Source organism: Dromaius novaehollandiae, unplaced genomic scaffold, assembly GCF_036370855.1.
Source record: "Dromaius novaehollandiae isolate bDroNov1 unplaced genomic scaffold, bDroNov1.hap1 HAP1_SCAFFOLD_45, whole genome shotgun sequence".
In the NCBI taxonomy this organism is placed as follows: domain Eukaryota; kingdom Metazoa; phylum Chordata; class Aves; order Casuariiformes; family Dromaiidae; genus Dromaius; species Dromaius novaehollandiae.
The window spans coordinates 940,001-952,892 of record NW_026991505.1 but is presented as its reverse complement, the minus strand read 5'-3'; the positions used below and the strand labels follow the sequence as shown (position 1 = coordinate 952,892).

Here is a 12,892-nt window from a genome sequence, read left to right as displayed (position 1 = left end):
ACAGAGGGTGCTTGTGCTTCTGGTGGCCCCCAAAAGCAAGCTCTCTGCCAGCAGAGAGCTCTTCTCCGAGCTGCAGGAGGAAGAGCCTGCTTCGAGAACTGCCCACGGAAGGTAACAAAGGCAAAAAGTAGCAGGGGGCTGCGAGGTCAGGAGGGCACAGGGCAGTTATGCCCAAACACAGTCCTCAAGCAATTCCTTCAGCACATCGCTGACAACATGCTGGCAAGTGGCTGGCACATTGCAGAGGCTAACGGCATCCCCAGGTACTCCTCGCGGCTTTAGGTGGTGCAGAAAGCCCTTTTGCATTCCTCCTCCTTATGGATTTGGAGCCAAGTCTTTTCCCTCTTGCAGGTCCAGCTTTAGGAAGCAGCGAGTCCCCTGGGGCATGCTCTGCAAAGCTCTGTGAAGAGAGACAGCAGGTGCCAGTTCTTCATACACATATACATATGTAGTCCCGGGGGGAGGGGGAAGGGGGGCAGGGGAGCTGGGAGGACAGGTGAACCCATGCTCCAGATGGTTCTCCTCCAGGGCTGTTAACCCAGCCCATGGTGAGGTAGAGATGCACCCAAAGGGCACTTCCTGCCCTGGCCTGAGGGCCAGGGCATGGTCATAGAGGCAGGAGAGTTTCTGCACCCTTCTTGCTGAAGGCATCCACACAGCTGCTGCACTCCCCTAGGAGCATTGCCAGGGGGTGCAGCAGAGGTTTGGTCTTGGCACCTGGGGGAGTCACAGCTGCAGGCTGTGGCACTGGTGGCAGCTGCAGCCAGGCAGGCACCTTGGTGCTGAGGGCACCACGAGGATGCAGGGTTGCTGTGCCTTCCTCCATGGGCTCTTCCTTTGGGAGTGCTAAGGGGCAGGGGTGGGGAAAAGCATGGCTGAGCTCCCCCAAGGGCCCCCCTGCACTCTCAGGTGCCTCTCCACAGCAAGAGGCAGGCTGAGAGCTGCCTCAGGCTCTGGGCAGGAGCCACCCTGGCCATTCTTCCCACCCTGCTGCCCCAGCCAGCTTCCTCATTTGTAGTGGAGAGGCAGCAGCTGACTGACTCCCCTGCCAGAGCTCCAGCAAGGCAAGCTGGGTGGTGCCAAGAGGCCCTCTTCAGAGTGCAGGAATGCTCAGGCAAGGCAGCATGACAGGCCCCAGCCAAGGTCCCTCAGGGAGTGCAAACAGCACTTGAGCACCACAGCTGGAGCACACAGCCCCAAGACAGAGTGCTCAGGCATAGCCTGACAGGCCCAAGCTGAGTATTAAGAGAGCCCCTGGGCAGAGGGAGTGGCTGGAGACCCCAGGAGAGGCTGTTCAGAACAATGAAGGCTTCCAAGGAAGGCCTCTTAGGGCACTGAGGGTCTTGGCTGTCTCCAGCTAATCCCTGGCTAGGGGAAAAGGTCAGCGAGGAATGAGCAAGGAAAGAAGAGCGAGCCTGTTGAGCTTGATTCTGGTTTGGCACTGCAGAGAGACATAGGAAGTGTGGAGGAAGCGGGAGGCCCTGTAGAAATGTGGAATATGTGGCCCTGTGGAAATGTGGAATATGAAAATTTGACCAATGAAATGCTACTATGGCGATTTGCCACCCCACACACACTGCCCCAGTGAGGCTGGGGACAAGCCCCCAAGGGGCTCTCACTTGTACAGCCAAGATCCCAGGGTGTGCTGGGCATGACCTGCTCTGAGGGAAGCGTCAGGTGGGCAGTTGGAATGGGATGGTACAGCTGTCAACCGGTAACATGGATGTCCTAAGGCAAGCTGAGGGAGGCCAGAAGCTTGCTTGTTCTTGTTCTTCAGCACAAATTTGGACTGTAAAAGTGAGGTCTCCTGATCCTTGTGGGTTTGGGAGTTTTAAGCAGGGGGTGTGCTGGGGGGCTGGGGGGGCCTGGCCCTGCATTCCTCCAACACACACAAGAAAACCCCACCAGCCAGCAAAGAAACCACCACCACCACAAACAGAACAATATGATCCCCAAAAGGAGCAAACAGATGCCCCCGAAAGGACCAAAGCACACAGGCAGCAAGGGAGAAGAGGAAGCTCTCCAAGGAATGGGAAAGGGTTTGGTGGTGGGTGGGAGGTGCAGGCTGGCTGGTAGTGGCTGGCCCACCGGGTCCACCTTGGCAGTGGCCAGCCCAGCCACGTGGGCCTTGGAGGCTGCCTTTGTGGTGGCGAAGGGAGTCTGCTGGCTCTGGGGGTCTCAGTGGAGTGAGCAGGTTGACGCGGCTCCGATGGGTCTTGGGGGGCTGAGCAGGTTGACGTGGCTGTGGGTGGCCAGCCTCGGGGTGGCGAGGAGGTCTTCCTGGAGGAGCCCCACGTCTGAGGAAGGCCTGGTGCTGCTTGTGGTGTGTGAGCCTTCCGAGCGCAGGGCGGTCCAACGAGAAAAGGGGTGCCCTGTGCGGCTCTGCCCAGTCACCAGCGGCTTGAGGGCCTTGTTCATGGGTCCCTGCCACAGGGAGCAGAGCGGTGCCAGTGCTCCAGCTGGAGCAGCAAGCTCCCATGGCTGCTGATCCACACCTGCACGCAACGCCCACTGAGGTGTTCTGGGACATGTCGTAGAGGCCTCTCGGTAGGCTGGTGCTTCCCTGCTTCCCTGTCACAGGGAGCGTGGGGGGTGCTGGTGTTGAGCCTCGAGTGGGCACCTCTTGCAGACGATGGCCCACACCCACACACCATGCCTGCCGCCGGTTGCCTCCTTGGTGGCCACGCTGGGCAGGTGAGTTGGCTCAGCACTCGATTGACTGATCAGGTCGTTTGGGTAACGTTGGAGAGGGCCCCCGGCAGGTCAGCTCTTCTGTGCTCCCCGTCATATGGCGTGTCGCGGTGTCCGATGTTCAGGCGGGGGGGTCTCCTCTCCAGTGTGCGTCCCGTCGTGTGCGAGGTGCTGCCCGCTTGAGCAGCAAAGGAGGTGTGTGCTCTCTATCCCCCTTTCCTCGGGCTTCTTCACGGAACCCGGCTGTGCGAGGCCAAGTGGCCCTGTGAGTTCCCAGGCATCCGAAAAACCTGCGCGAAGTGTTGGCGATGGTCTCAGCCCCAGGTCGTCGGGTGCCAGCTGCAAGCAGCCATTGGCAGGGTGGTGAACGAGAAGGGGTGAGTGGGTGCCACCCACCCCTGGGTGTGCTTCAGGGGCACTGTGTGTGCAGAAGGGGGGTGTCCACCTCTCCGTCCTACAGCTGCTGGACCCCCACCTGCCACAGATCGTGCCACCCAGGTGTTCCTCGGTTGGGAGATGATGCCTCCTCGAGGTCACTTTCTCCTCTAGCAAGTCTGTTGCTCCCAAAAAGGGATCATGTGCAGAGAGGGTTCGCCCTTCCGCCTACATGCACAATGTTCTGCTGGTCTTGGAGGGAGGGTCATTCCCAGTCGGTTCCATGCGTGCACCACCATCTCGCATGAGGTGCCACACGCCGAAAGCTGCACAGCAGCCCTCGCTCCTTCCCCCTGGGGCGCAGTGGTGGGGAAGGCCAGCAGGGCCGCCAGGATTGGTGCTGCTCCCCTCTCCCAGTGAGGGGGTGCTGCCGCCCCCGCCGAGTTGTTCACCCCCTCGCCATGGCATGGCCTAGCCCCTCCCACAGGTGGAGAGGAAAAGCAGCGCAGCTTGCTGTTGGGTTGGGCTGGCCAGCCAGCCCAGCACATTGCCAGGCCTTGGGTTGGATGAGTCCCCCTTGGCACAAGTGAAGCTCCCCATTGTACACACACTCGCCGGTGGAGGGGCAGCCGTGCTGAGCCCACAGCAGTCAGCTCACAGCTGCCCTGTGCAGGGCTGAGGCTCTCACACAGAGCCAAGCAGGCAGAAGTGCTGTGGGTGGCTCAGCTGCCCGTGCAACTAGGTGGGCGAATAGCTGCAGCAAAACAAAAGCAAGCAGCAGCTGGTTGCCAGCAAAGGTTCAGCTCACAGGCTGTGCACCTTCCCAAGCATGGCTAGCCTGCATCTTTCTGCATGTGTCTTCCTCAGGCCCTGCTCTCACCTGAAGAACTGGCAGCAGTGACAGCTTTCCTTCTGCCTGTGTGGAATGCGCTCTGGTCATCTCAGAGCTCCTGGTCCTGCCAAGAGCAGTCAGCTCAAACCCAGCAGCTCTGCAGTCCTTCACTTGGGGCTCCATGGAGGGCTGTGAAGGAAGAGACAGTGTGAACATCAGAGAACTGTCCTCTCTTCCTCTGGCAAGTGGCACTGCCTGTTTGTTCAGGCAGTTAGAGAGGGGGGCCTTGGCCTCTACTCTGCCCCTGCCCCTGGTATCCCTGGATCTCTTAGAAATTCAGTGCCATGAACCCAGCCTTAGGCAAAAAGGATGCACCTTCCCTGTTCAGAGGCTGGCATCCATCTTGCCTGAGATGTCAAAGCGGAGATGCAAAGACAGTCCAAGATGCAGAAGTTACACGTTGCTGTTGTTAAGTGTTATCTGATAGGATGAGGGTTTTGTTGCTGTTCACTTTGTGTCCTTTTATACCTGGGGCTTCTAGGAGAGCCCACAGAAATAAACGCCCTGAAAGTGGCAAGTTTTTCCCCAGTAAGGAATTGAGCTATCATCCTTGCACTGGCCCCTGCAGGTAATGCAGTGGTCCTGAACTCACAGCACAAGCCTCTCACTTAGGCCTGCAGTCAGTGTAGGCTATGGAATCAATTGAAGTGTTGCTTATTTTTCCCTGCAGGAGCCAACCAGCCCAGTCAGCCTTCACTCAATGGGAAGACTTACACCAAGGCTTCACTTGCTCCCAAGGTCTGAGAGAAGGGCTCTGAGACTGCAGATACTGTCCCAACAGAAAGCGCTGGCTGGCCCCTCTGCTCCAACCGCACCAAACTCACCCTGGCAGTGCAGGTCCCAGGCACCCACCCTCAACCCACCAAATGCTAATCCTCTTGGTGTCAGCCGAGAGGTGCCCACTGCCTCAGCCCCCGGTCCCACCTTTGGCTGAGGGTGTTGCCACAGTCATCAGCCACTGAGCCAGGCTGGGCTGTGCTGCTTGGGCTCTGTGCTGCTGCCCTGTGCCTTTTCTTTTGGGAAGGCCAAGGCAGGGGCAGGTTGCAGGGAAAGCACTTGGTTGTCGACTGGGGGAGGGGTCCCTACTGTTTCAGCACATGAGTGTCAAGCAGAAATAAAACACAGGTGAGGCCATGAGGGAGCTCAGGATCTCAGCCACAAGAGATGTCACGTCATAGTAGGTAAGGGGATTTCAGCTAAGGGCAATGTGTTTGGGAGAGTGACTGTGAAGCCACTTCTGTCAGGCTTTTCATCTACAACGAGCCAGTACCCCTCAGCCCTATCTCATACCCTAAGCCCTACCACTAGCCTGTAACCTCTACCCCTCCTACAGTTGCAACCTAAACCCCTCACTGCTAAGCTGAAGCTGGAACCCATTACCCCTTATCTAATCTCAAGATCCCCACTAAACTCCGGATCTCATGCCCTGGGTCCTATCTGTCAAGTGTTAGGCAATACCATGGCTCACATTCTGAAGCCTCATCCCTAACTTCAAGCATAAATCCTGTGCCAAAAAGCTACCTCATACACTATTCAACGACAAGAAACCTTCAATAAAAGAGGGAACCTACTGCTAAGGCTTTCCCAAAACAATAACTCTCCTCCTTAACACTAACAAGAGAGATCTAACGCCTACGCGAACCCTGCACACTAACCACAGAGTACAAAGCATCACCTGATGCCAAAGGCTAATTCATAAGGGTTATACTTTCACTTCTACACACTAATAACATTCCTAAAACCCAGAGCCTTGCACCCATCCTCAAAGGCAAGTTCAAAGACATTTGACCCCTGGGAGACAGAGGAAGGGCAGTGGCTATGAGGAGTGAAAAGAGGTGGAGATGAGAGGAGAGACAAGAGGCAAGTGAAAGAGAGCAACAGGTGAAGGTGCAAGGGCTGGGCTAAAGGTTGTGAGGTCGCGCTGCAGGAAGCTGCTTGGTGAGGAGCATGAGGCAGGCATTGTGAGGTGCTCCTGGGAAAATGAAGGGCATGGCAGGAGGGCCGCAGGTGGCTGGGGTGGCAGAGGCAGAGGCAGGCAGGAGGGAGAGCGCTTCGGTGCTGATGAGGAGGTGCTCTGTGTTGCCTCAGCGAAGCACGCAGGAGCTGGAGGCAGGCGCGGGAGGACAGGAAGGGCTGCCAGGTGGCAGCCAGGAGAGAGGACCTGTTTTGGGCAGGTAAGGGGCCTTCCTGTACTCTTGCTGCAGCTGGGACAGGGTCTGGGAGAGCCTGGGTGGGAAGCCCCCACCCCATGCCTAAGCACTAACCTGAGGCCCTCACCTGTGCGGGAGGCACACACCAGTGTGCTCCTGGGGCAGAGCCAGGCCCCTGAAAACACATGAAGGGCCAGAAGAGAGGAGGCCGCTCTATGTCCTTGTTGCACAAACACACCAGGAAAACTGCCCTAGGTCTTTTGGCACAGACCCAGCCCCTCGCATCACCCATTCCCAGGGCTGGCTGTATATGCTAGTGCTGTGGGGAGGACATTTGCTACGTGGCCAGCTCCATCCTCCTGCTGGGCTCATTTGCTGAACTGTGGGGACTGCCCCGAGGGCAAGGGGGTGTTTCTCCCACCCTCGGCCTCCAGGCCTGAGCCATCTCTGCCACATCCCAGGCTCCCAGAGTGGCACCTCCATTGCACCCATGGATCTCCAGCCTGCAGGGACCTTGCACATATGCCATAGTCTTCTCTCCAGCCCTGCCTCTACCCACATCTGTTATAGCTCCTGACTGCTGGAGCAGAAAAGCCCACCACTGCCTGACAGCATTCTGTGCTTGCCACTTCTTCAACTCCTTACCCACCTGGAACACCAGCTCCTTCCCAGCACAGCTGCATTCCAGGCACTTGGCCCTAGCCAGTCCTGCTTCAGGGAGTGATTCCAAATTCCTGAGGCAGGAATTTGCAGCTGCCTTGCTTGAAAGAAGTGAGGTGCCCACCAGCCCATTGCTGCAGCCTGTCAAGTTCCCTCTGAAGAGCAGCATCACTAAGGCCAATGAGTGCACTCAGGGCCCTAAGAGAAGCCTCCCCTCCCAGCAAGGTGTGTCCTCAGTCTTACCTAGGTCTGGCTTCAGGGGCTTGCTGGAGAGGGACTGAATTCCTGTGGGTAGGTATATCTCATGGCACACAGACTTCAAACAGGCATGGGGAAGTGGGAAAGGCACCTGGCATCAGAGACTTGTGGCATTGTGGGCAGGTTCCAGCTGCCTACGAGGTGCCCCAGAGGCTGGGCAGGCTTGGGGAGGAAAGGTCTGAGGCATTCCTGGCCACATGGGCTCTGGGGACAGGGTGCAAGCTGCCTCCAGGGAGCCCCACAGGGCTGGGCAGGCTTTGGGGGAAGGGTCTGAGCTAGCCCCAGAGAGCCCCACAGGGCCTGCCAGGCTCAGCGGGGAAGGCTGCAAGCTGGCTCGAGGGAGCCACAAAGGGATGGGCAGCACTGCTTGCGGGTGGGCAGGGGTCACTCAGGTGCTTCCCGCTGAGCAGGGGGTCAGCACAGTGGGCACATCCGAGCCATTGGCAAGGCTGGCCACACAGGAGGAATCGCAGGGGCAAGGCCCTGCACACTTGCAGGCCAGGCCCCATGCTGCTCTGCCCAGGGCCTGAGATGGCCCAAGGGAACTCGCAGGGAGCAGGGAGGCCCACTTGCTCCCTAAGGAACGGGCAGCTGGGAACCAAGGCTCATTACACGGCTGGCAGTGCAGGGGCCTCTCCAGCCGGGGCCCAGTCCAGCAGTACCCAAGAAAGTTTTGCCAGGCAGGCCCAGAGGTGGTAGCCAGGTTCAACCAAGAGGCCAAGTCTTCAGGCAATTTCGTGGTGATGAGGCAGAGCTGAGGCCTAACCAGCAAGTCAAGGAAGGATCAGGACCAGTGATGGTAAGCAGGGTCAGACCCAGTCCAGTGATGGTCGGGCAAGTCCACAGCGACAAGGTAGGTCTGCAGTCCAGCTGGAACGACAGGCCACAGGCCAGATCAGCAAAGTTCATGGCCAGCCATAGGCATGGCTGTGATGGAGCTGCACACATATACTCCTCCAACAGCATTCAGACAGGCACTGAAGATCCCGGCCTCAGCTTCAGGGGACCTCCTGGGCACATAGGCACAAACTTGCTTCAGGAAAGAGCTACCTGCCTGGTCATCTCATTAGTGGCACACCTGAAGGAATGCACAAGAGTCCTACTGTGCCTACTGCTATGCAGACAAGCTTGAGCCTGAGCTGGAGGAAGAAGGCATCCCTCCTGGCACTGTGGTAACAAAATCCAAATGGGACTTTGCTGACGCCTTGATTCTGCTGAGTGAGTCCTGGGCAGGTATGCAGAAAAGCACTGCATTAGGAGAAATGCTCTGTGAGTTCCTGGGACTTGTGTCAGAGCCCTGAGTGCACAGAGAAGCCTGGATGGCCCTGAGCAGCCTCACCTGGGCCCTGGCTGCCCAAGGCCCCTGCCATGGGAGCTGAGCTATGCCCCTGGGCTACTGGCTCCCCACCCCTTTGGGAGTGGCTGGCCCCTGCTGCTCCCTCACAGCTGAAGACTCAAGAGGCCAAGTGCCACAGGGTTTTTTACCAAACCTACTGAAGAGTCTGGTGTCACCAACAGTTGTAAGCCATGGGTGCTGTTTAGTACAGATGTGAATGTGCCTGAACCAGGCAACTCTGGAAAATACCTGGGTCTTTGTGTCAACCCCTCAACTGCATTGTCCCACCCAGAGCTGCAAGAGAAACCTGAGCCTCAGCTACTGAGTGTCAGAAGGGTGCTGCTAAGACCAGTGCAGAAAGTTCCTATCTTGAATGGCTATGCATTCCCAAGACAAATTGCTCTCTCCAGACATGCCAATAAAAAAAACACCTATAATTTATCTCACTGTCCATGCGGACATAAAATCCACGTGTCTCCCTAACTTTAATATAAGCATAAGAGCAGCAGTTAAAGATTGGCTACACCTGCCTGATTGTGCACCTGTCTTTATATTTTATTCAAGGACTTCCCCACAGCAGGAGAAAGTGCTTGTTTACAAATCTGTGCTATTACACTCACCACTTGGGCTTTTTCTTTCTTTTTTTTAATATGTTGTCCATCCCCCCCACCCCATGTGCCTCCCCACCACCCATTCATCATCACCTGCTTGCTTGCTTGTGTTCCCTTCTCTCCCTGGCCCCAGCTTCCTAAACTTTGTGGCCAGCATGTTGCTGTGGCAGAGGAAGAATCCCTGACCACAGGCTGACCAGCACCCCCACTGCATGTGCCCCCAACACTGCACAGGCACACAGTGCCCGCAGCAGGGCCGTCCCACCAGGATTCACAAGCTCTTTCAGGGCGCTAGGGCAGCAGATTCTGCACACATCACCTGTTTCAGCTGACATCTGCCCCCCACCAGCCCTGGCCCACATCCCACCACCACCCCAGATACCCGGCAGACCAAGCTCTCTGGGAGGCCTGTTTATTGCCAAGGTCAAGGGTGGCGGGAGGCAGGTGGTGTTGCTTAAGGGAAGGCAAAATAAAAACCGAGCAACTGGGACCCCACACCTTCTCCCTGTCTCTTTGCCCTGCCCTATAGGGAAGGGCACACCAGCCCGGCAAATGGGAGCTCTGAGGTTGAGGGGCCCCAGGGCAGAGCACAGCACAGTGCAGCATGGCATGGAGACGATGCTGGCCCTGCTCTGGCCTGCCCACCAGGACTGAAGAAAATGGCCACCTGGCTGCAGCTGAGTTTGGGGTGGGACAGCAGCACTACCTGGACCTTAGAGGGACACCAGATTTACCTGGCGGGGTGACCCCACATTTACCCTGTGCCCGGATGAGTGCCCTCCCGAGGGCCAGCCAACACCAGGAGAAACAACTTCCAGGGAACCACGTGGGCCATGGAGGGAGAGCGACAGCAGGTCTACTCCATGGCAAGGGAGAATGAGTCTTCCTGGGATGAGAGAGCAAACCCACATCTACCTCCCAGCCTGCCTCATGGAGAAAGACATGTCAGAGCCAGACCTGCCAACCTGCTGCTGCCACCATCACCCAGGATGGGGGAGGGGGGGTGGGGCAAAGGGGGGTGCCCTTTCTGAGCAGACTTTGGCAGCCACTCTCCCCTTTTTGAGCCACCAGCTCAGCCTGCTCCCAAGCAGGGCAGAAAAGGAATGAAAGGGGGGAAAAAAAACAAAAAAAAGGAGCTGCACAGCCCTCAGGTGAGGAAGAACCCCTTGCTCCCCCTGCCCCTATCGCTGTCACTACCAACAGTGGTGATGGTAGGCTGACGGGCCTTGCAGGAATGCAGGGCCAGGCCACCCAAGCCCCCAGCACTCTTCCTGCTTAAAACTCCCAGTCACAAGGATCAGGAGACCTCACTTTTATGGTCCAAACTGGTACTGAAGAGCAAGAACAAGCAAGCTTCTGCCCTCCCTCAGCTTGCCTTAGCACATCCAGGTCACTGGTTGACAGCTGGACCACCCCTTTCAGACAGCCCACCTGATGCTGTCCTCAGAGCAGGTCATGCCCAACACACACTGGGAACTTGGCAGCAGAAGGCAGAGCCCCTTGGGGGCTTGCCCCAACCTCACTGGGCCAGTGGAAAAGAAAAAAAGATCAGGACAGTGCTATTGTACTGGTGCCCAGGCCACAGCAGGGCCTCAGCAGGGCCTCCTGCTTCCTCTGCACCTCCTATGTCTCTTTGCAGTGCAAACTAGAGTCAAGCTCAACAGGCTCTTTCTTCTTTCCTTGCTCATTCCACCAGACCTTTCCCCCTAGCCAAGGACTAGCTGGAAACACCCAGCACCCCAAGGGCACTCAGAGGCCTTCATTGGAAGCCTTCATTGCTCTGACCAACCTCACCTGGGGCCTTCACCTGCTCCCTCTGCCCAGGGGCTCTATCAATGCTCAGCTTGGGGCTTTCAGGCTATGCCTGAGCTCTGTCTTAGGGCTGTGTGCTCCAGCTCTGGTGCTCAAGTGCTGCTTGCACTCCCTGAGGGACTTTGCATGGGGCCTGTTATACTGCCCTGCCTGAGGATCCCTGGGCTCTCAGGAGAACCTCTTGGCACCACCCTGCTCTGCTCACCTGGCTCTGCTGCTGTGGGACTTTGCCCACTTGCTGAGCTCACTGTCTGGCCTGGGTTGTGGGCCCCAGCCCCTCCCCCTTGACTGCTGGCTTGCCTTCCCTGAGGGTGGAGCCCTGCTTCTGCTGCTCCCTAATACTTAGCTCAGGCCCCCTCAAGCCCTCAGCTGAGCACCAGGAGGCCTGGCCTTGGGGAGTTACTTTGGGGCCAGTCCCCAGGGCAGTCCTGCAGACTGCCTTCCCCAGGGACTTGGGAGTCCTCCAGGAGGCTGGGCTCAGCATGCAGAGGCACCTCACAGCCCTGAAAGCTCTGTTGCCTTCCCCTGTGCCCAGAGCATGCCTTGATCCCCAGCTCCCTGAACCCTTTCCTGAGCACTGAGCAAGGCTATGGGGGCTCATCAGTATGCTGACCCTAGTGCTCTCTGCTTCCTCAGAGCCCTTCCCAACACACACCAGCTGCACAGCAGTCACCTCCTGGCTCTTCAGAATGGCCCAAGAAGGGGTGTCCCCCTGTATGGAGCACAGGAACCTTATTCTCCAGACCCTGAGGACCTCTTTGTGCCTTGTCAGTGGGCAGCTGGGGCTGAGCTTGCCTTGCTAGAGCAAGGTCCCCCAGGTGTCAAGACCATACCTCTCTGGGACCTCCCTGGCAATGCTCCTAGGTGAGTACAGTGACTGTGTGGATCTCTTCAGAAAGAAAGATGCAGAAACCCTACCACCCTGTTGCCTCTATGACTTCATGCCAGGGAAGGAATTGTCCTTTGGGGGCATCTCTACCTCATCATGCCCTGAGATAACAGCCCTTGAGGGGAACCATCTGGAGCACAGGTTCACCTGTCCTAACCCCTTCCTCCCTGGGTGGGGGTGGGGGAAGGGAGGGGCTATACTTTTTTCTTCTCTCTCACTTTTTTTTTTTTTTTCTTAATGTGGAGGCAGGGGAGAAGGAAGGATGTCCCTGTGTGGATTACAGGGGGCTGAATGACGTGAGAGTAAAGAACTGGCACCCCCTGTCTCTCTTCACAGAGCTCCCTGAATCTCCCAGGAGACTTGCCAGTGCATAAAGCTGAACCTGCAAGAGGGAAAAGACTTGCCTCTAAACCCATAAGGAGGAGGAATGCAAAAGGGCCTTCTGCACCACAGAAGGCCACCAGGAGTACCTGGGGATGCTGTTAGCCTCTGCAATGTGCCAGCCACTTTCCCAGCATGCAACCGAAATTTGGATGCAGCCCTTGTGTGTGAACTCTCTGCGCCTTTTCCTTGGAGACACTTCCTCACTGCCACAGCAGAGGAGGAGCTTCTTGCAGAAGCAACACATCTTCTTCTGCCAAATTGGCAGGATTTGCTGTGCCACAGCAAGTGACCTGCTCTTGGCACCCCATGGTGCTGGCACAGCATCGTCCCAGCACAGCCTCCCCTAGCCTGTGAGAAGGGCATGGCTGCCTGCACTGAGGCTCAACAGGCTCTTCTTTCCCTGCCGATTCTGCCAAGCTCAGTCCCTTGATGCATTCATGCATGTCCCTAATTAGATGACGAGGCATTTGGCTATTTAATGAACTGAGTGGGCTTGGTAAGCAGCCCACCTGCCCATGTCACATTTGGTGAAGTGTCTTTTGGGAACTTGGTCTCCTGTCCCACCCATGTTCACCCTTGACCACAAGGGAGCTGGGCAATAGCAAAACTCAGTAGTACAGAAGACTGAGCAGACTCCTGTCGTCTGTGGGAAGAATTTCACTGTTGCCTTCCAAGAAGGACTTTGAACAACAAAGTCACATACAATGCTTGCCAATTTAAAACTGTCTTACCTTTGCTGGCAAAAATGCAGAGCATGTCAACAGCAGAGAGGGGAGGAGAGGAGAGCCCTCCGACTGAAGAGGCTTCACGTGGCTGCCGGAGAGTCCAAGGTTG

The 12,892-nt window shown here is 57.1% G+C and overlaps 1 long non-coding RNA gene across 1 annotated transcript in view; it reads right to left on the bottom strand.

Moving 5' to 3' along the window:
• Window positions 1–3,350: 3,350 nt before the first annotated feature.
• The window catches only part of LOC135327075 (uncharacterized), an 11,140-nt gene continuing 1,598 nt past the window's right edge, over window positions 3,351–12,892 (bottom strand). Inside the window, exons 2-3 of the long non-coding RNA XR_010387149.1 lie at window positions 12,790–12,892; window positions 3,351–4,087 (exon numbers count right to left, since the gene is read on the bottom strand). The exon at window positions 12,790–12,892 is cut by the window's right edge and continues 146 nt beyond it. This is a non-coding gene — a long non-coding RNA (uncharacterized LOC135327075). The remainder of the gene's footprint in view (window positions 4,088–12,789) is intronic.